This window comes from Hemicordylus capensis, chromosome 2 (genome assembly GCF_027244095.1).
Source record: "Hemicordylus capensis ecotype Gifberg chromosome 2, rHemCap1.1.pri, whole genome shotgun sequence".
Lineage (NCBI taxonomy): Eukaryota > Metazoa > Chordata > Lepidosauria > Squamata > Cordylidae > Hemicordylus > Hemicordylus capensis.
In genome coordinates this window covers 331,399,027-331,421,427 of record NC_069658.1, presented here as the reverse complement: position 1 = coordinate 331,421,427, position 22,401 = coordinate 331,399,027, and the positions used below count along the sequence as shown (strand labels likewise).

The 22,401-nt window shown below is 47.4% G+C and overlaps 1 protein-coding gene across 3 annotated transcripts in view; it reads left to right on the top strand.

Moving 5' to 3' along the window:
- UNC5A (unc-5 netrin receptor A) overlaps positions 1-22,401 on the top strand; it is a 109,028-nt gene that overhangs the window by 3,816 nt on the left and 82,811 nt on the right. Inside the window, exon 2 of one of the 3 annotated variants that reach the window (XM_053292807.1) lies at positions 6,503-6,660. The exons of the other annotated variants lie outside the window; for them this stretch is intronic. The gene's annotated coding sequence lies outside the window, so the exon portion shown is untranslated. The remainder of the gene's footprint in view (positions 1-6,502; positions 6,661-22,401) is intronic. 3 annotated transcript variants of the gene reach the window in all.

The window sequence follows — 22,401 nt, the reverse complement described above, 5'->3', positions numbered from 1 at the left end:
CTTTGTGGGGAAACTACTCTGCATTGATCCTGATTGTAAGTGGTGTGGCCTGGGAAGCGTGTACATGGCCCATGGAGGATCTGATTGAAAATCTCACAGTGGACTAGAGCATTGTGAAGCAACAGCTGAAGGCAAAGGATGTCTTTGAGCTGTGCCTGTGGAGGGCAGCTGCTCGGTAGGTGGGTGGGTGGGTGGGTAGGGGCGAGAATCTGGATCCTGTCATTGGTGCATTGCTGGAATGCTTCTCCATTAAGCCGCCAGTACTATGATCTGCCCTGTTATATGTCAGCGGTGAGCTGGGACAAGGCTCTTGGAACTCATGACGAGCCCAGGAGCCCCCTTCCATTCCCCTCTCCATGTTTGGCAAGAAATGTAAAGCCCCATTTCCCAGGATGGGCAAAGGGAAGGATAGGCCTCAAAATGTCAAAACAAACTAAAATAACAGAAAGGGGACTCTGGTGTCATCTTTGGAAATAAAGGGCCCACCTGTGTCGTTTTGATTTATTCTGAAGTATGGGACAACCCTTTGTAATGATGGGCTTCCTTTATTTTTAAGGGACATCTGGCAGCTTTAGGGAAAATATCTCCCTTCAGCCTTTTGTTACTCCAATTTCTACATGCCCTTCCCAGCAGCCTGGGCAGGAGCAAAGAAATTACCACATTCTCCCACTGGGAGGTCCTGTTGTCAGGAGGACATTTGAGCCAAGCTTCTTTCCGGTCATGTGTGGGAGGGGACATTCTGGGCTGAAGAGGGAAGACGAAGGACACTTTCAGGGGTGCTCGTTGTAGTGCCACTCTGCCATGGCGTTTCTGCGATGAGTCCCAAGCGGAATGGCATCTTCCATGCTGCAGCAGATAGTGCATGCTTTGGGGACACAATAGCTGGATCAGCTTTTAACCTTCCTGCTTCTGTTGCAGTCTGTTGTGCCCTCCCCGCCATCCCCCCACCCCAAAAAGGAAGAAGCTGGAACAGTGGCGCTTTTAGAAGTCCACATGTGCAGTCATTGTGCAGCTGTGTGGCCGTTCTGAAAAAGTCAGATTTTCCTTGTTAATAAATGCAATGTTCTAAGTGCAGAGAAAGTGGAGGCTAACAAGAGATGAGTGACAATGTTGTGTGAACTTCCATAATGGTGACTGAACAAGCTATGGCAATCCCAGACCAAATGTCTTCTCTGAAAGTGCCCAAAGGGTTGCAGATATAGAGGAAAAGCTCTGGGCCCTAGGCACCATGTCCCAACCCCCACCCCATGTGATTACATCATAGTGATTATGAGCTTGATGTATCATGTATGGTATTATGTAGAAACCATCCATGAACCAAGGATATTGGGGCAAAAAAACCCAACTTCACAAATACACTGATAGGAACTGAGCTGTCAGTGACTGGAGAGCTAGTCTTGTGGTAGCAAGCATGACTTGTCCCCTTAGCTAAACAGGGTCCAACCTGCTTGCATATGAATGGGAGACTAGAAGTGTGAGCACTGGAAGATCTTCCCCTCAGAGGATAGAGCCACCGCTCTGGGAAGAACATCTAGGTTCCAAGTTCCTTCCCTGGCTTCTCCAAGATAGGGATGAGAGACATTCCTGCCTGCAACCTTGGAGAAGCCGCTGCCAGTCTGTGAAGACAATACTGAGCTAGATAGACTAATAGTCTGACTCAGTATATGGCAGCTTCCTATGTCCTTAACAGGAGAGAGATCTTGGGGTCATGGTAGACAGCTAATTGAGAGTGTTGACTCAGTGCGAGGCAGCTGTGAAAGAGGCAAATTCCATGCTAGGGATCATTAGGAAGGGGACTGAAAGTTAAAATGCTAATATTATCATGCCCTTTTACAAATCTAAGGTGCAGCCACATTTGGAGTACTGCATACAGTTCTGGTCATTGTATCTTAAGAAGGTCATTGTAGAACTGGACAAGATGCAGAAGTGGGCAACCAAGATGATCAGGGGCTTGGAGCACCTTCCTTATAAGGCAAGGTTACAACTTCTGGGGTTCTTTAGTTTGGAAAAGAGGCAACTACGGGAAAACATGATAGAGGTTTATAACATTATGCATGGAGTAGAGAGAGTGGACAGTGAGACATTTTTCTCCCTCTCTTACAATCCTAGAACCAGGAGTCATCCCATGACACTGAAGGCCGGGAATTTTAGGAACCAACAAAAGGAAGTACTTTTTAACACAGTGTGTAATTAATCTATGGAATTTTCTGCCACGGGATGTGGTGATGGCCACTAGCTTGGATGGCTTTAAAATGGGCTTAGACAATTCCATGGAGGATAGGTCTATCCATGGCTGCTAGCCTGGTGGCTATAGCCCACCTCCAGCCTCAGAGGCAAGATGCCTCTAAATACCTCCAAAGTGGAGTGTTTTCAAATAATGTTTTTAAATGCAATAATAACAAAAACATCATAAAAGCATTGTGAACATTCTATTAAAAGAAGAGTAAAACATCACAACCAGCAGTAGAGTCAGATTAACAACATCAGCCTGAAGGCCCATCTATACAAGATCTTCACCAACTTATGAAAAGTTTAAGAGGGAAAGGCCTAGATGGGCCTCCCGAGGGAAGGCGTTCCAAGGCCAAGTTTGCACAGCTTAAAAAAACGTTGTTCCCCATATCCACCAACAACACTTCAGATGCATAAACTGGACCAGAGTTTTAAATTCAAACATTGTTTTGCCAGAAGAACCGCGGAGCACTTCTCCTAGGAATGTTTGTTTCTAGAAACTAGTTCTGTTTTGTTTTAGAAACGAGTTTGTTTTTAGTTCTGCTTCACATTAATGATCTTTCTGGTTCAAGGGGAGAGAAAGAGACTAATCCTTTTGTCTCCGTCCTGGTTCTTCTGTGTGCTATTGAGGAAAGATGCTTGATGCATCTGACCCCAGCACGAACCAGTAAAAATGAAACAAAGACTCAGCACAAGCTACCCAACTGATACCCTCCTCAGCAGATCTCAAAGACTGAGCAGGATCATGCAGAGTAGACAGACCTTTAAATACCCTGGGCATACACCACTTGGGCTTTACAAAATCATATCTGCCAGCATGGTTTAGAATCACCACCCAACTCACTGTTATGTGTGTGTATCTGCAAGATGACTTAACATGTCATTCTCTTGCTTACATAATTACAGTGGCTAAAACATGTTAAGATTAGGGATTCCCATCCATCCCCCCTGAGTGTTCTTAAAACTCATCAACAGGTATTACAATCACCATTCAATTCTTGGAACATGCTTTGGGAGAGAAGCGGGAGAGGAGGAGAATACCCTTTTACCACTCTTCAAACATCCTGATTATAGAGTGGCTAAATCTATTTAAAGTGCATGAAGGGTTAGCTTTATATTGTCTTGTAAACATTCCTTTAAATGAGCAGGGGTCATCACAACAGGGAGAAGTAGTGTGGTGGTACCTTTGTATGTATCGCAAAGAGACCATTGCTAAAAATTGCATCCGCAGCTGTGCTTATGCTGCAGAAATGTGTTTTGGGGAAAATGTGTTGATAAATCAGAGAAGGTAAGGAGAAACTGTAAGAATGACTCGAGGGCTGGGAGCCCTGCCTTACCAAAGCAGTTCGATCTGTTTAGTCTCTCCAAGAGAAGGGTAAAGGGTGACTTGATCACAATCTCTAAGTACCTACATGGTACGGAAAGAGGTTTCTGACGGCAGACGGCTCTTTAATGCAGCAGACAAAGGCAGAACGAGAGCCCCTGGCTGAAAGCTGAAGGCAGACAAATTCAGACAAGAAATTAGGTAGAGATAAGCTGTACCCTTTTAGCACAAAAGAGAGAGAAAGAGAGAGAAAGAGAGAGGGAACCATTGGAACAATCTAGCTAAAGAATTGCCAGATTCACCGTTGCTCGTTACAATAAAGCTCCTTTCCACAATGCAGTAGCTCCTTATGGCAGAACAAGGAATATGTGAGATCTCTCCTTATCCCCATGTTCCAAGCAGCGTGAATACCATATGCTGCCCTGGTGACTTTGGGAGGGTATCAGCTGGGTAACTTGTGCTGAGCCTTTGTTTCATTTTTACTGGTTCAGGCTGGGGTCAGATGCATCAAGCATCTTTCCCCAATAGCATACAGAAGAAGCAGGACAGAGACAAAAGGATTAGTCTCTCTCTCTCTCTCTCTCTCTCTCTCTCTCTCTCTCTCTCTCTCTCTCTCTCTCTCCTTGAGAAAGATCATTAATGTGAAGCAGAACTAAAAAAAAACCCCAAACCAAACAAAACTGAACTAGTTTCTAAGAACAAACATTCCTAGGAGATGTGTTATTCTGGCAAAACAATGTTTGAATTAAAAACTCTGGCCCAGGTTATGCAGAAACTCACAATGGACACAGCTGATGCCACTGTTTGGGTCTCCCAGCATACAGCACACAATCTAATGCCAACTCCTGAGAACTCCAGCACTACAGGAAGCGAGAGAGCGGGGTGGGGTGGGGGCTCTTCTCTGTGGCGGAATCCCACACTGTTGTGATGTGTATGCAAATATATCACAATCATGGAGTCTTTCCTCCATTATTGGAACCCTCCTGTAGAGTGGTGGACAGGTGGGAAAGACTCACCTGATCAGCTCTGCCCACATGGCTGCAAGAGTCACACACAAATATTCCGCAGCAGCATGTGGTTGCCACTGGGTGTGTGTATGGGGAAGGCCTCCATCTTCACTTTGCATGGTGTTTTGGCTGATGGCATGCTATTCTCCACTTGTGTCCTTTGGGCCAGCAGTGTCATCCCCCTCCCCCCACACCGCTATCTGGAGCTGTCCCACATAATCTCCATCCCACTGCAACTGCTGCAGACCAGAGAAGCTCTGGCCACAGTGACCTTTACTCTGGAGTTAATCAAGGCATGAAGTTCCCTACAGCCAGTGCATAATATGCCAGTCATGTACAGCCAGTGGCAATCCAGTAGCAGTAAAAGCTTCGAAAGAGCCTTGGAGCTTCTCTTTGCCCTTTCCCACACAGCATCACAATGGGGCCAGGCTGGGTCTCCATGATTCGGGTTATCTCTTCTCCTCCCAGCTACAGTAGGTATGAAGCTGTTGGGCCTCCTTCCACCCAGCATCAGGGTGATTTGGATACTGTGTTACTCCGTATACTGCAGCCCCCTGTGCAGCTATTGAACGCCTTTGCCATCCCCAGTTTTGTTGCTGCCCTTGAACCCAAACCTGACCCCCCCCTTCCAATTCTAGATCTCAAGACATTCAATATGTCAAGAGTTGGATTCAACTCAGATTCAAACCAGTCATCCAGCATTAAATTATGTGAGTTAGAGACAACTGTCTAGAGGTTTGTTCACACAATCAGTTCTTTTAGGATAACAATCCCTTATATACTTCATTCTCTGATTTGTTTGCATCTCCAGGGAGTGAATCATAAGCTACTTGAATGCAAGAGAGGCTGTGGGGGAAGCCCCATTAAAATAAAAGGAGCTTGGCTGGATTCGCTTTTCATCCTCAAGATGATGTAAACAATAGCAGGGTTGTTGTTTGTTTCTGATTTGGAGAGGCCGCTGGAGTGCAGGGTTCCCTGCAAATGAGAGAGGTCTGTGAAGAACCAAAAGAGTAGGCAAGGGCTGTGGCTCACACACCCTGGGATTCCTTGTTCAGGATAGACAGAGATGATGGATTTAGGAAAAGAACGCTAATATCTTCTGAAAGAACTGCAGGTAGCTATGTCCATGTAAATAACACCTACATGGAGAATAGCAGAGACCCTGGAAGTCTGCCTAGACTTGAGCTGTGCCCAGATGCAGAACTTTGCCAGCATCCCTCAGTCCATTAGCTGGTATCCCAGTCTCAGATTCCTTCCCTGCAGGCCTTCTTAATGCCCCCCAGTTTCAGGCTGTATATCAACCATTCTTCTATTTTTGCATTTCTCCAGAACCTGCTAAGGTCCCATCGTTGGGTGGCCCTTTAAAAAAAATTTTTTTTTTTGCTGTTCCAGAACTGACCTTCACATCACTGGAGATGTGGACATAAGAATATAAGGATTATTTTGCTGGCTCAGGCCTAAGGTCCACTTTCTCCAGTGCAACCAGGTGCCCCTAAGACACTCACAGCCAGGCATCATAGGGATTTGTTTGTTCCCAACATGGCTCAGGTAGTCATAAACTGCCTCTGGAAATGGAATTCCATGATTAGTTCTCATGGTGAAGACCTACCGATAGACCTATCCTCCATTAGTGTGATGGCCCTTCTTTTAAAGCCATCTAAGCTAGTAACCACCACCCCATCTCACAGTCATGAATTCCATATGTTGAACATTTTAAGCAATACATATGGATATCTTTTCATTTGCCCTGAGCCTACTGCCAATTGGTTTCATTGCATGACCCTAAACTTGAGAGTTTTGAGTGTGAGGAAGGGAAGGAAGAAACCCGTCTTATTCATTCTTTTTACATCATTCATAATTTTATCAGCCTCTTTCATGTTCTCTCTTAGTCATCTTTCCCCCTAAACTAAAAAGCCTCTGTCTTGTTATCCTTTCTTTGTAGGGAAGCCGTTCAAACCCCCAATGTTTTCAGTTGTCCTTTGCTGTATCATCTCCAGCAGTGGTGATGATGCCCCTTTCCAAAGCATCAATGCCTTCCCGCCGGCCCCAAGTTCACATCAAGCAGACTACCAGAAATTCATGAAAAATCCTTCATTATAAGTAAATATTCTTATTTTACCCATTATTTCAACTGTATACATATATTCATGTGCATGTTCACATACATGATCGGAGAGAGAGTGTGTGAGTGAGTGAGTGTTAGTTTCTGTCCATATGCTCAGATGCATTTTGGGGGGGTAGAAAAACCTGGACAGCCCAGGGTTTTTCTATCCCAAACCCATTATACCAGCATCTGAGCAATAAGTGTATCTTTTCACACATTCAGAAATGACACACATCTTCCGAGTGTGAACTTTCTCTTCAGAATGCAAGAGGGCAATTGCATGTTGAAATGTTAACTGTATAAAAATCTCCATGCACATAGAAATTCATTCATTCATTCATTCATTCATTTAAAAATTCTTGTATACCACCTCCTCCAAAGACTCTAGGCGGTGAACAACAACAATAACAATAATTTTAAAAAAATTAAAGGGCAAAAGCCTGGCGAAAAAGGTAGGTCTTGAGAAGGGCCTTAAAAGTCACTAAGGAGGGGGCTGAATGAATCTGGCATGGGGGAGGGGTGTTCCAAAGAAGAGGGGTATCCACAGAGAAGGCCCTCCTATGGGCCCAGGCACCATGCACTACACCAGGGACTGGGCCACTAAGAAGGGCCAACTGAGAGGACCTCACAGGATGGGATACAACCGGCCGAGAGAAGTGATCCCAGAGAGATACAGGTGCTAAGCCCATAAGGGTTTTGTAGGTGAGAGCCAGCACTTCAAATTGGACCCGGAAGCAAACAGGCAACTAGTGCAGTGACCATAAAAGAGGTGTGACACTGTCAAATCTATGGCCACCCATGAGGAGTTGGGCCGCTGCATTCTGGACTAGTTGAAGCTTCTGAATCGTTTTCAAAGGCAACCCTAGGTAGAGCGTGTTACAGTAATCCAAACGAGAGGTAACAAAGGCATGAGTTACTGTTGCCAGGGCCTGCCAGTCAAGAAAAGGCCATAGCTGGCAAACTAGCTGAAGTTGGCCAAAGGCACCCCGGCCACGGCCTCCACCTGCTGTTCAAGCAGGAGCGGTGAGTCCAGAGGGACCCCCAGATCATGAAGAAATTAAGAATATAAGCACATAAGAAGAGCCCTGCTAGATTAGGCAAAGGTTCCATCGAGTCCAACATCCTGTTTCCGCCAATAGCTGGCCAGATGTCTCCGAGACGTGGCACAAGCGGGGCATGAAGGCAACAGATCTCCCTAGATTATTTCTCCCCCTTTCAGCTGACATTCAGAGCTGCACTGCTTCTGCACTGTTCCATTGAGAAATTGGCTGTGCTAGAGTCCTTGTCCCAGATATTAATACTTTTTCATAGGCAGGGATTTGCGGGGAGGATTCATTTGTATGATCTCCACCTGCATTCTGAGAAGTGGTATAGTCTCAGGAGGAGAGTACCATGTGATGTTTCTAAACATATCGTTTGGCTCTGAACTCTTCTGTTTTCCTTGGCTTGGATCGATCCTAGTGCCTGAGGGCCCTTTCAAGTGCTAATCCTGGCTGAACCTAGGATCTGCCATCAGTTGTCTATGCATTACATGACTAGTCCCAAGGTGTGTGTGTGTATTAAATAATGGAGGGGCGGGGTGAGGTTGTTGCAAGGTGGTGAATTGTGTCTGAAACTCCCTGGCCTTTTGTTTGGGAAGGCCTGAGAGCAGTGCAGTCCTCTGCCCAGACAAGCTGGCAATCAGTCTTCAATCAATTCTAGTGGACCTATAGACACGGCAAATGCAGCAGTCCCAGGTTAGACTGGGCTCCAATAAGATTTCCCTCACCAGCTAGACCTCCTTCTGCCAGTCTGCGTGTGAATGTGGGACTCCGGAGGATGGTGCCAATACAAACCTGCCTTGGGTTAAGCAAGGCAGGTTAGTGTGTGTCAGTGAATCTGTGTCAAGGTGTGCCTGGGGTCTGTAGCAGCTTGTGTTTCGACCATTTTGCTCTGAGCTTTGGATTGGAATGCCAGCCTCAGGAGTGAGGGCTGGGAATGACACATGGGGACAGACCAAGGAGGGATTTCAGAACTTCCCGCATTGACAGCCCTTTCACAGCTGACCCACACTCCACACACACACACACACACCCTACACTCTCCATGGCCAGCATCTGCCGAGTAAATTTGCATTGTGGAGGAGGGAGTCAGGCTGAGGGATACGTTCACAGACCCAGACTCATAGATATCCTCTGGCCACAAGACTGCTGGAGAAGGTTGTACAGGCCAGGAAGTTCTCCCTCACTCACTCACTCTCTCTCTCTCTCTCCCCCCCCAACCAGAAAAAAATGGAGGGGGGACACAGAAGGAGTAGAGTGCATTTCTGGGTAGGAGAGTTGTGTGCCACATATTAGATTTCTGAAACAGAAATGGGGGGGGCAGCTGGGAGGGGCAGCCACTTTTCTGAGGGGATACTTGCCTCCTTTGTCCCACTGGAGCCACCCTTAGTGCATGCCTGTGCATGTGTGATCAGAAGATTCCCTATGGCTGTAATTACTGGAGAGTTAGCTGGAGAGGAGAGTCAGCTGGACCCATCAAGGAATGATACAAGGAGACCCCTACTGGACAATTCTGGACTAACCTGTCATGGGGCTCTCCGCTCAGACTTTAGGGGGCTGACACACATGACACTAAAAGCCATTCTTGTGCTATTTGCGTGGATGTTCTTTCTTTATGCAGGATGGAAAGTGAAAGAGAGGCCTTTTAGAAAATGAATGTATATTCCAGCCAAGTAGGCATTACATCTGAATTGCAGAAGAGACAAGTGCAAACACATTGCATATGTGAAAATGACCTTCAAAGAGGGCAGCTGGCTTCTGCTCTGGCATGGCGAAGGAACAATAGGCCGGAATGCTGGGCCCGTTGCTGGCCATACCCAGGTCAGAGATGCAGAAGAGCTTGATGTGTCCCCCAACCACAAAGACTATTTTTACCTGGTTTTTGTCACGACATTCACTGTGGTTTACAGGATTGTGGGCTGGGAGAAATAAGAAGCTGGAGAAAGTGCCAATTGGGCCTGCTCCACAAATCTGTCAGCTGCATAACTGCCCCATTTCCCCATAGGTGAGTTTATTAAGCAAGCCAGGGAACAAGGAGTGTGAGGGGGGGAAGTGTGAGTATCTGGAAGATGACCTGCCTGTGGAACGCCTGGGAGATAACTTCTTGGGGATAGGACAATTATCATCACACACATCTAGGGAGCCAATGTTCCTCTGAGTGGGTAGGGCACTTTCTGTTGTCTCAAATATCATTTGACTCTATGGACACAGAGAGATGCAGCATGAAACAGGCCGAGTCAATTGCCCCCTCCCCATGTATTCTTCCACATGTGGGGCAAGGCAAGGGTCCCACCACTGGGCACTCTGTGTGTTTGTGTGGGGGTGGCTGGGTAGGTGGGTGGCGGGAGGGAGCCTTCAAAGGCTGCCTCTGACTGCAGCACCCCCACAAGGCTCCTGTCTCCTCCTCCTCCTCTCCACTCTGCAGCTGGAGGGACCAGGGCTCAGGGTGACCTTGAGGCTCCAGCAGGAACATTATTGAATCCACGCATTTGATCCTCAGCTGCAATTAAAGAAGAGGCAGAGGATTTGCTTGGCCTCCCAGAGACACAGCCATCACGCTCCCTGCTGGAGCAGCTCCTGTAGTGTGGCCCAGGAGGGTTGAGGGGCACGGTGGGAACCATCTGTGGAGTAGCCCGTCCTACCCAGAGTCTCCGTTCCCCCTTCAACCGTACTAGTACCCCCCAGCCCCAACAGGCAGCTGCTCCCCTCACCAGCTGTCTTTCTTCTTCATGCCCCTCGGTCTTCAGCTGGGCGCCTCCCCCCTCCCCTCCCCGCCCCAAATTCAACACCAGGCTCCATCTCCCGTCTTCATCTCCGCTGCTGCCCCTAAATCTAGGACAGGTGGAAGTGGCTGTGGCAAGCGGTTGCTGAGGTGAGTGGTTGCCACGGCAGCAGGGCTGGTGCCTGACGACTGGGAAGCATCTGCCATTAATCAGGGCTATAAGTGGGTCTCTCAAGGCAGGATGCATGGTGCAGATCAGCAATTAGCAAGGGTGGCCTCCCTATAATGAGCAATTGTGGTAACAAGGGGGAAGGCACAGAGAGGCAGAAGAACGGAATGCCCAGTAGGCCCTCCCCCCCCATGCCTGTGTGTGAGAGGGAGCTGTTAACAGCTTCTGTGCCAAGCCTCTTTGAGTCCGGCTGCCCCTTCCCCAATTAGCCCCTTGCCCTTTCCACGACAAGCTGGTGTTACCCACGGTGGCTGCAGGCTGGTCTTTTAAGAAGCCGCTTTAATGTATTCAGTCAGTGCCAACTGGGGTGCTGTGTTCAGTTCTCACTGTCAGGGCAGAAGCAAGCTCTGGATCTCTGCTGGGCAGCCAGGCACCGCGGTATACCCCACCCCAGCAAAATGCAAGAGGTGATTTGGTTCATCTGGAAGAGGGGTTGCGAAAAATGGGGGCTTATAGGTTGTGGTCTCTTCATCCCTGGTGCCCAGTGCTTCACAGAGCCATTCCTGCTTCACCCATTCTGCTAAGGACCAGGACTCAGCAATGATGGTCAAGTTACTAAGGCAATATTCATATAATAAATTGAAATACTGAAGCACCAGCTTGAATCCTATCCCTCTCCTCACCCCCCACCCCCCCATGTTTTGGGCGTTTGCTCATGGCCCTCTTCCTTCAAGCTACTGAAACAGTGAACCCTTTTCCATGCTGCCTCTCCTGAATCCTATTGGGTGGCTGGTACCAATTTGATACATGGCATATGGGTTAAGACTTGTGCCTAATTATCAGTGTGGTGGTCGACCTGTGAATAGACGATATGGACTCGACTGGGAGGCCCTGGCAACAGTAACTCATGCCCTCGTCATCTTTCGTTTGGATTACTGTATGGGCTCTCCTGGAGAGAATCTATCTATGTGGTCGCTAAGAGTCGACACCGACTTGACAGCACTTAATCAATCAATCAATCAATCAATCAATCAATGCGCTCTACCTGGGGTTGCCTTTGAAGACAACCTGGAAGCTTCAGTTGGTCCAGAATGAGGTGGCCTGCCTGCTTATAGGCGCTAGAAGATTGATAGTGTGACACCTCTCCTGTGGTCACTGCACAGGTTACCTATTTGCTTCTGGGTCCAATTCAAAGTGCTTGTTCTTACCTTTAAAACCCTTCAGGACCGCCTCTCCCAAACAGTCCCGTCCTGTGAGATCTTCTCAAGTTGCCCTTCTGTTGGTCCCTGGTCTTAGAGAGGTCCATAGCACTAGGACCTGTGGAAGGGCTTTTTCTGTTGCTGCCCCTTCATTCTGGAACTCTCCCCCCACCAATTCGGTCTGGCTCCTCCCTTTAAACCTTTAAAACCTTATTGAAGACATTTCTTTTCTGCCAGGAGTTTGCCCTTTAAGTCCCGCCCCCTTTTTGAAAAAATCTCAGATGCTATTCTTGTTTTGTACACCGCCCTGAGACTGTGGATTGGGCGGTATATTAAATCTCTTATTAAATATATAAATAAATACACACACACACACACACACACACACACACACACACACATACCAACCACCTCAGATTGCAGGTTAGAGCTTACTTGACTGAAGCCCTGTTCACATATTATATTATGCCTGAGTTCAGGTGTCTGTACACATGTGCATGTTTTTGTGTGATTGAATGTACGTGTGTGCATTTAGAAAGTGAACATGGGTACAGACTCTCTTAAATGTGGGGTACAGACAGGAAATGTGCTGCTGTATGTGCATTGAACATACAATGCGGACAGCTGTGTGTCTACAGATCTGTATGTGTGTACACTCTACACTGACTGTACATGTGTTGAACATAATGTGTGAACAGAGCTTTTATGCTCCTTCTTTAAAAAAAGAATACTCTCCACATTTAAAATTAGATGTAAAGGGGAAGAGTTTATTTTATTTGTTTTTGTTTGTTTGTTTGTTTGTTTGACACACTTCTATACCACCCAAAACTCACATCTCTGGGCGGTTTACAACAACAAACAAAAAGCTAAAACATTAGTTAAAATACATGACAACAAAAAAACTTAAAACAATAGTTAAAACAAAATAAATGACATAGTAAAAGTTAAAACATTACAACAATTTAAAATTTTAAAACAACATTTTAAAACGGTGCTAAAACTGTTAAAACAATATTTAATTAAAAGCTTGGGTGAAAAGGTGCATCCTTAAAGACTTTTTAAAAGTTGTCAGAGATGGGGAAGCTCTTATTTCAGCAGGGAGCGCATTCCAAAACTCTGGGCCAGGCCCGTCCCCGAGTAGCCACCAAACGAGTCGGTGGCAACTGCAGACGGACCTCTCCTGATTATCTCAATGGGCGGTGGGGTTCATGACAAAGAAGACATTCTCTTAAATACCCAGGGCCCAAGCCGTTTAGGGCTTTATAGGTTATAAACAGCACCTTGTATTTTGCACAGAAACTTATCGGCAGCCAGTGTAGTTCTTTCAATACAGGGTAATATGGTCTCTCCGAGATGACCCAGAGACCAACCTGGCTGACACATTCTGAACCGGCTGTAGTTTCTGGACTAAACACAAGGGCAGCCCCACAAAGAGTGCGTTATAGTAATCCAGTCTGGAGGTTATCAGCATATGTACCACGGTTCTGAGGTCGTTTATCTCAAGAAACGGATGCAGCTGGTGTATCAGCTGAAGCGGATAGAAGGTGCTTCTGGCCACCCCCTCAACCTGGGACACCAGAGAGAGGCTCGGATCCAGAAGCACCCCCAGACTGCGTACCTGTTCCTTCCATGGAAGTGTAACCCCATCCAGAACAGGCAGATCAATCTCATCTCCAGAGTTTCAGCCCTGCACAATGAGTACCTCCATCTTATCTGGATTCAGTCTCAGTTTGTTATCCCTCATCCAACCCATTACCTCCTCCAGACAGGCATTTAGGGAGGTTATGCCCCCTCCCAGTGATGTTGGCATGGAGAACTAGATTTGGGTTTCAACAGCATACTGATAGCACCCTGCACCAAATCTCCTGATGATCTCTCCCAGCAGTTTCATGTAGATGTTAAACAACATTGGAGACAATACAGAGCTCTGAGGGACACCATACAAAAGCTCAGATTTTGAACAACAACAGTTTCCAAAGGACACCATCTGGAACCTACCCGAGAGGTAGGAGTGGAACCACCACAGAGCAGTGCCTCCCACTCCCAACCCTCTCCGACGCTCCAGAAGGATACTATGGTCGATAGTATCGAAAGCCGCCGAGAGGTCCAAAAGGACCAACAGAGTCACACTTCCTCTGTCAATTCCCAATTGAGGAACTGAGTTTGAGGAAAGAGCTGTAGGGTCAAACATCTGTTTTGCAAGCAGAAGGTCTCAGATTCCATTTGTAGCATCTCCAGGTAGGTCTGGGGAAGACTCTCCCTGGAAACCTTGGAGAGCTGCTGCCTGTTAGTGTAGACAGGGGTGTAACTATAATAGGGCAAGGGGAGGCAGTTGTCTGGGGGCCCACTGCCTTGGCCCCCCCCGAGGCAAGTCACATGACTGACTCCCCCAGCCACGCACCCTCCCGGGCTTCCTTCAGTTGTATTCATCCTCCAAAATTAATGTGAGTGTTAAGACCTGGAGCTACCAGAACAGCATGTCTTTCTCTCGTAGCATTAAATGACTTGCATTGTTCACAATTTACAAAACCTTTAAAAAAATAATTTAGGATGATGTTCTATTGTGGCGCGCACACACACACACACACACACACACACACACACACATATATATATATATATATATATATATATATATATATATATATATGCTTTTTGTTACCACTATTCAGCCTCATTTAAGATTTCTTCATGAGCTGAGCTTCAGTGGGGGGGGGGGTGCATTTTAAAATCTTGTCTTTGGGCCCACGCCAACCTTGCTATGCCCCTGAGTGTAGACAGGGTGGCACCTCTTTGGCTCTCCTGCAAGTGTTGGACTACAGTTCCTATCACCCCCCACTATTGGCCACTGTGGCTGGATAGGAAGCAAGAAGCATGGCTCCTCATTGGGCATATACATATGATGGACAGGTGGGATCAAACTGGAATGCATGCCTCAGCTGTCTCTGCTAGATTCCCATCCAAAGTGAATCCACTGCTACTGGCTGCCACATGGCATAGGGCACATGAGTGGGTTTTCCATCTGAGTGTTCTTCCATGATCTAGTGATGAGGCCTAAAGCTTGGGGTGATTGTGTGGGGCCAAGCTTCCTAGGGTGTGCAACAACTTCCAAGCAAGTAGCTACTAAGGAGCATATGAGAGAGAGAGAGAGAGAGAGAGAGAGAGAGAGAGAGAGAGAGAGATGTTCCCCTCTGTATGAACTTCTAGCAATGCTTGTTCACTGTAAGCATTTTTGCTTTGGCATTGGGCCATGGGGTGGGATCCATCTGATCATGCTCAGGGAAAAGTCCCAGGGAGGGAGTGCTGAATGCTACCTCCATCTGTGTGTCTCTGTGTGTGTGTGTGTGTGTGTGTGTTGCGCCGGGGGTGGGGGAGTGGGGTTGTAGCCCAACCCCGAGGAAAAGCTTGGTGGCTGGAGAGGGGAACAGCATAGATCTTTCCAGCCTCTAGTGCTTGCTAATTGCATGTAATGAGAGAAGTGTTATCAGCTGAAATACTTAATTAGCTAAATTCCATTGTGATGCAAAACCACCACTGACAAATTCATTTATAACAATCACTGACTTAATCAGCACTTGGCCCTACCATTTATTGCATGTACAACAGGAGGCTGGGAACCAGGAACCAACTTCAGCCTTGTGAGTGCAACTCAGCTTGGCTTCCCCAACCTAGTGCCTGGCTGCAGAGAGTGTTCTACCCCACAGGAGAGCAGCACTGGCTGCGGGAAGCGCTCCCAACCTTTCCCAGTGGTGTGTGGGGAGATCTAGGGAGGCAGGCTGATTCCTGATGTTGTTGAAATGGACAAGGTTGCAACATCCCCAGGTAATGCCTGGGAGGGAGGGAGGGAGGGAGGGAGGGAGATTCATTCATTCATTCGCTTTATATACCACCCTTCCAAAATGGCTCAGGGCGGTTTACAGCACAATTAAAACAATTAAAACAAGTTAACAATTAAAATCAAACTATTAAAACACAATAAAAGCAATTAAACAGCTAAAAACCCTGAAAATCAGGATAGAGGAGAATCAACTCATTCTGGATAAGGAATGAACTAGGCAGAACAATAAATTCAGAGTATTGTTCCAAAACATGGGATCTAGCCTGGACTCAATTTTTGCCAAGGTTTAGCCCCAAGAACAGTTTTCAAAGCTAGAGCTGAATCCTGTGAAGACAATAGCTGAGAAAAGCATCTCTGAACATGTGCAGAGTGCATCTCCCTCCCAGCTGAGTAATCAGGGCCTAGCCCCACACACTGAAGAGTAAAATGCATAATTTCTGGGGCATGTGGCATGTTTTCCCAGCAGGCTTCAGCCCTGGCATCTCTCTTCTTAGAAATTAGGCATCTGATCTTGCCTAGTGCTATTCTGGGTGGGTCACACTCCTCCTTGACAGGCACCTTACGGGGACTAGCTCCTTCTCATTCAGAAATTGGACCCCTTGAGTGAGATTTCCGGAGCTAATTATGCAGGAGTGTGAAGTCCTACTGTGACTTCTTCACAGATGTGAAGTGACCTCTGTTGTACGGATGCTGCTGCAAAATGACTCCCCTGTGGTTGGTTCCCACTCTGCCTTGGTGGCATGCAAATATGCCACCCCGCAGCTGGGTTGCCCAGTAATCATATGGTTACTGCACCTGCCAGCACTTCACTTCCATCAAGGCTGTTGATGCCAGCATGGTGTCTGGTGCTTTCATATGTGGCTGATGCACTGTAGAGAAGGTATGGCCAACCCTCCAGGACTGGCCCGGAGTCTCTGGGAATTGGCATCCATCTCCAGATGATAATCAGAAGCAGTCCTGGAGATCTGAATGGCTTGATATTGTGAAAAATAGTGGGGTGGGGTGGGGTGGGGTGGGGAGATCCCCAGAAATGGCTTCAATTAGAGTTGGCAACCCTAATTGTGGGGGCCAACCACAAGCAAGCAGGCGTGTGGTGTCAACCATGCAGCCAATGAGACATGTATCCTGGGTGTCAGAGAGATTTCCCAGTGAAGGAAAACCGTAACAGCAGGCCTTGGATAATTCAGAAGCAGTAAACCAATGGAGCTGTTTGGTGTGGGATTTCAGGGGATTACTCCAAGCTGGGAGGAGGTATGAACGGGTGAGTGTGAGTAGCTCTTTGTAAACTTCTTCATGGCTGACGTGTCCTCCCACCCCTTTGCTGCTCTTGGCTTCAGACCGGCTGGCGGGCAGGATTCCAGCACTGTCAGCCAGGGCCTTCTGCCGGATCAGCTTGGCCCAGGTGTGATGGATGGGAACACATGGAGGGGATGCAGCAGAGCCAGTGACATGAGCTGGGCATGAATGGTGGGGAATGAGGTTCTGCCTGCCCAGCAGTCAGAGTGGGGGGGGGGACTGGGGGTGGGGGGGGATCCATGTGGGCAGGAAGATGCCCATGGGCATGGTGAGGTAATACTGGGGCTCTCCCACTTCCCCTGGTTTTTACTGCTGGGTTTTATCATCTTAGAAAAGGCATTCTCTCATATGAGGGTTGGGGCGGGGGGATATCTCTTTTCACATGAGGCATGTCCTATGCAGTTTTTCTAGGTACTTGGATTAAACATATATATTTAAAACAATCTGCTGTCCAATTAATTGGGCTGAATGCACATTTTAACTCAAAAGTGTTTAATCAATTAATCTCACCAATTAAGCATTGCAGCTCTCGTACTGCTCCGTCATGCTCTCCACTTCTCTGAACAGTGGGAAGTTTCAGAGAGCTTCAAAACACCAAACTCCTTGTGATGAGAGGATACTGCAGATAAGTAATGTTCTGGGTCTGCCCAAGCATACAGGTTAAGGAGGTGGGAACCGAGCAGGTACGTGACCAGTGTCAGGGGTGCACCGAGGTAATTTTGGAGCCTGGACCTAAAGGCCTTTGGAGCCACCACCCCCACCCCGCTGCAACTTAAGCATCATACACACACACCATGACACACGCAATATTTTTTAACACATGACCTCTTGAGGGCACAAACAGCAACTGGACTCACAAGAACGGAAGAATATAAAACAGGTATATTTATGCAAATATGCATTAGCAGAAACATTTCAACATACCACTTAACATATTCCCATCCCACATATTTCTTTCCCCACTCCCCGCTCTGTCTCCAAAGCAGAAGTCAGGGTTGGCGCCTGGCGCAGGTCACAGTCTCACTCGGCCACCTGGCACAGTGGCAACCACACCACCCTGGGACAGACTAAAGAGGATTTGGAGGCCCCCCAGGGGGTGTGGAGGTCTTGGACTTCGGTCCGGAAGTCCAGGGTAAGAGTGCCTTTGGCCAGTGACCAAACCCCATCTGTTTCCAAAAGCAATAGCAGCACTCTTGCAGTCCTTCCTCCAAGATGCTTCTTGCCAGTCAACTCCAAAAACCTCACTGTTTCTGTCTGTGAGAATTCAAACACTACCCCTCCGCCGCTTAGATCAAAACCCAGAACTTACTTTCAGCTCCCTTCCCTTAGCCCTACCTGCCCCAATTTACACAAAGGGCAGCTTGGTGGGCCCACCACAGACCAGGCCATTCCAAGATGTAGAGGAAAGGGCCACTTTGCAAAACCAAAGAGCACAAATACACCATGATATGCATACAAGACAGGAAAGCAGTTATCCTGTTTTTGGGTGTGTGTGTGTGTGCACAGCTCTACTGTTAGCTAGGCAGCTTCAAATTAAGAACAAGCTTCATGGAGGTTCACCTCCTACAACCACAGCAACCCCCCACCCCCCCTCCCATTTAACTGATGTTTAGGTTCAAGTCCCAGGCACCTCTTTGCCCCAATAATACCCTGATGTTCTCCCCCAGCTCTGTTAGTCAAAGAAGTGAGAACTTGTCATCCTCTGTGAGGGGACTGAGATGAGTGGGTTATTGGGGGCAAGATAGTGACTCATGGACTCTGCTGCTCTCCTGAATGGGAGCCCTGAGTCAAGTCTCCCCCTGGGTTCTCTGCTAGTTCAGAAGTGTTTGTTCTGCACAGATCAGTAACTTGGCTTTTATTTGCTCTGTAACCCATCTCACATCTTTTTGTTAATGTACAAATAGGAAATAATTCTGTAAGTTAGCACAATGGGGAGCAGGTGTCAGGACTCCTGGGTTCTTTGGGGGGACATGATGAACAGGTGCAAAACTGACAGGAGCAAGGTCTGTTGCTTACCTTGTTCTCATCCCTGGCCATTCTCTGTGGTGTGGCTGGCTGGCTTCCCTTATGGTGGGAGAGGCCAAGTTGTGAGGTGAGCTAACCATGGGAGATGGCCTCTCATTTCCTGCAGGGAGAACATAATGGTTTCTGGGAAAGCCCTACTCCCTGCTTCTGGGCACTGAATTTCCCTCATATCTGCATTAAAAAACTCTTGCCCTGGGCCAAGAGGATGTAGTCAAATCCATGCAGAACACCCCTAGGTCTGGCCTTATATGCATTTGAATCAGAGTTTTCTCATGGTCTGTCTACCCTCTTCTGTGTCTGTCAGTCTCTCTCACACAAAACCCTAGAGCAGTGATTCCCAACCTGGGGTCCTCCAGATGTTGCTGAACTACAACTCCCACCATTCCCAGCTATAAATTATAATTTATTCAGCAATATCTGGAGGAACCCAGGTTGAGAACTACTGCCCTAGAGTCTTTCCCTTCAAACTTTACTGTTCTTCTACCAGCACACTAGTATCCAAGGCAGCTTCACAGAGGGTGCTTCTTAAGGCACTTCGATGACCACCACAAGGCAGAGCTCCACCTTAAGTACCCACCTCCTGTGGGGTCGGGTTAGTGAGACATCTTAGGGCCAAAGTAGACATTATGTGAAGTTCATTTTTAGGGCTGATGAGCTTAATCTCCCAGGAGCAAATAGTAGGACTGTGTCCCCAGAATGGGAAACTTCCATCCTTTCCTCCTGCTGCAGTCCCAGACCAGATTGGGGCCCAATGTGGCTGTCATTCACCTCAGCGGGGAAAACTTCTGTTGGAGTCAATGGGAGTTTTCTTCCCCAGGGAAAATACCAGCCTGCAGGTGGGGTGGAGATTATCCAGACCAGGACACACTGGTGGCACAGAGGGTTAAAGCCTCCCACTCTGTGGTCCAGTGAGGGCTGTACCACTTGAGGATAAAGTGGAGGGGTGCTTGTGTCCCCTGAGTTTGAGTGGTGCTTCATATCAAAACATTTCCCTGCCCATAGAAAGATGGCATGTCATGGGGGAATGTTAAACTAATTCTTCTCCTTGACATCTAGTTTTCCGTGTTCTGGACATATTTTTGTAGGAAGGAACATTCAGCATTCATAATGTAAGTCCCTGCCTGCAAGTCAAAGTGATCCAGCCCAAACAAAGACTGACCTCCTCAGTTACCCCTGCTGACTGGGCAAAGAGGCACCTTTTTAACGTGGTGATTCTCTTTATCTAGCAGGGGGAGAGTAACTGGCCCTATCCACTCCCAGCACAGAACCTCCAGCAGCTGTTGCTGGTGTCTTATCTTCTTATCTTGCTTTTTAGATCGTGAGCCCTGCGGGGACAGGGAGCCATCTCATTTCTTTATTATTTCTCTGCGTAAATTTCTCTGTGTTTGTTGAGAACCACCCTGGGACCTTGGGTTAGGGCGGTATAAAAATGTGCTAAATAAATAAATAAATAAAATAAACCGCCCTGGGCCATTTTGGGAAGGGAGGTATAGAAATGAAATCAAATCAAATCAATCACAAGCCCCTTAGACCTGGCATTTCTGTAGCTGGTGACAGCACTGCATCTCAGCTGGGATTAGAGCTCCACTCCCATCCCACCAGTCCTGCACGCCAGCCTCCTGCCTGGTAGCTTGACATAAACATGGAAGTACCAGCACTTCTGTTTTGCTAAGGACATCTGGTTACTATGTGGTCCTAGGCAGCTGGCAGAGTGACCTTCCATATTCTTTCTCCTTCTTTCACCCATTCTGCAAAAGGCTGGGATTCAGTCATCCTGGCTAGTCCTGTGGCCGGATGGCGGTTCCTGGAGCCCCTGGGCAACTCAGATACTGCTGCTGCTTGATAACCAGGTGTTCCTTGGCTGCCTTCTCCCCCCACCTACCACTTGAGTTTCTCTTCCCCCTTAGGGAGCACAGGAGATCCCACTGAAGTACCTTGTTTGAACTTGTCTGTCCAGAGCCAAAGGAGTGAGCTATGGAAAATGCCAGGCCTTGTGAGAAGCTGGCCAGCCCACCTAACCTTTGCTAGCCTCACTTCCCACTGGTCTAAAGACACCAGCCACAGCTTGCCAGGCCCAGCCTGTCTTTGGCTGCAGACCCACTGGAGCTCTGCCCAGGTAGAATTGGTGCTTGACAACTCCAGCTGGCATATCCCAGTCTTCTAGTATTTGCCCAGCTGGATGCCCATCAATATTGCATTCCAATGTCATTAGCAATAATGAGCAGGACTTATTTCCTGACAGTATATGTCTCAGCCCCACTCTTGACTGACATGTGGACTGCACTCAAGGCACCTCACAGGTGTGTGCAAACCAGTGAGTGAGTGCAAACCAGTATTATTATGGGTGCAGAGTAGAATGTGGTTCCGTGAATATCAATATTGGCTAGCATCCATGTCATCACTTCCTCCCATGTGATACTTTTTGGGGGGTTTGTTTTTAGTTTAAATATTTTCAAACATACTCTTTAGAGATGAAATATCCGCTGTTGTACAATTGCACTGCAAATTACTCATCCAGTCCTGTAAGGTCATTAACTCTAACATGGCTGCATTTCCCCTCTGCAGCCACGACACATAATCCTGTGACCCTTTTGGTCCTCCATATCTTTTGCTTTTTAGTATTATGTTGTACCCCTTGCTAGTGCTGGAGCACACATCGCTCCTGATCTAGAGAAAGGCTATCCTCTCCCCCAAATCGATTATGTTTGGCAGGATATTATATTGTTGGTTCTGGACCATCACTGGAACAAGTGTCCCACTCAAAGTAAAATGCAAATTGTTAACTGGAAAGCCTTAATTCAATGCAAGAAGGTACTTAGTGTGCTCTTCTCTGCTCATGGCACACCACAGTCTGGATTTTGGGAGTTAATCTTTGGGCATGGGGCAGGGAATAATATGTGGAGAAAAGCATTGTGCCGTTAAGTTGGTGTTGACTCCTAGCAATCACATTCTATGTGATTTTCTTGGTAGAATACAGGAGTGGTTTACCAGTGCCTCTTCCCACACAATATGAGATTATGCCTTTCAGCACCTCCCGATATTGCTGCTGCCCAATACAAATGACTACAAATGTATTTACTAAGCACAGTCTAAGCTGCTTCCCCGCTGCACCACCACAGCTGATGATATGAGGAGAAGCCTACCATAAATGTGGAGGGTGGGCAGAACTCTCGCCTCTTCTGGTCCTATGATTCTATACTTAATATACATTATGCAAACTAATAATATTTATGCAAAGATCCTTCATTAGCATAAATGTGCTCAATTGGTGTGTTTTAGTCTAACCCAAATATTTGAACAGTAGGAGAATGTGCAGTTATTTTGGCAAAAATTGGTGTGATGGCAGGAGGAGATGCAGGGGTGGGTGGCAGATGCACAATACTGGGAGCCACAAAGGGTGACAAGCTCAGTCCCCTCAGTGCAAGAGCCTTTTTGCAGATAACTGATC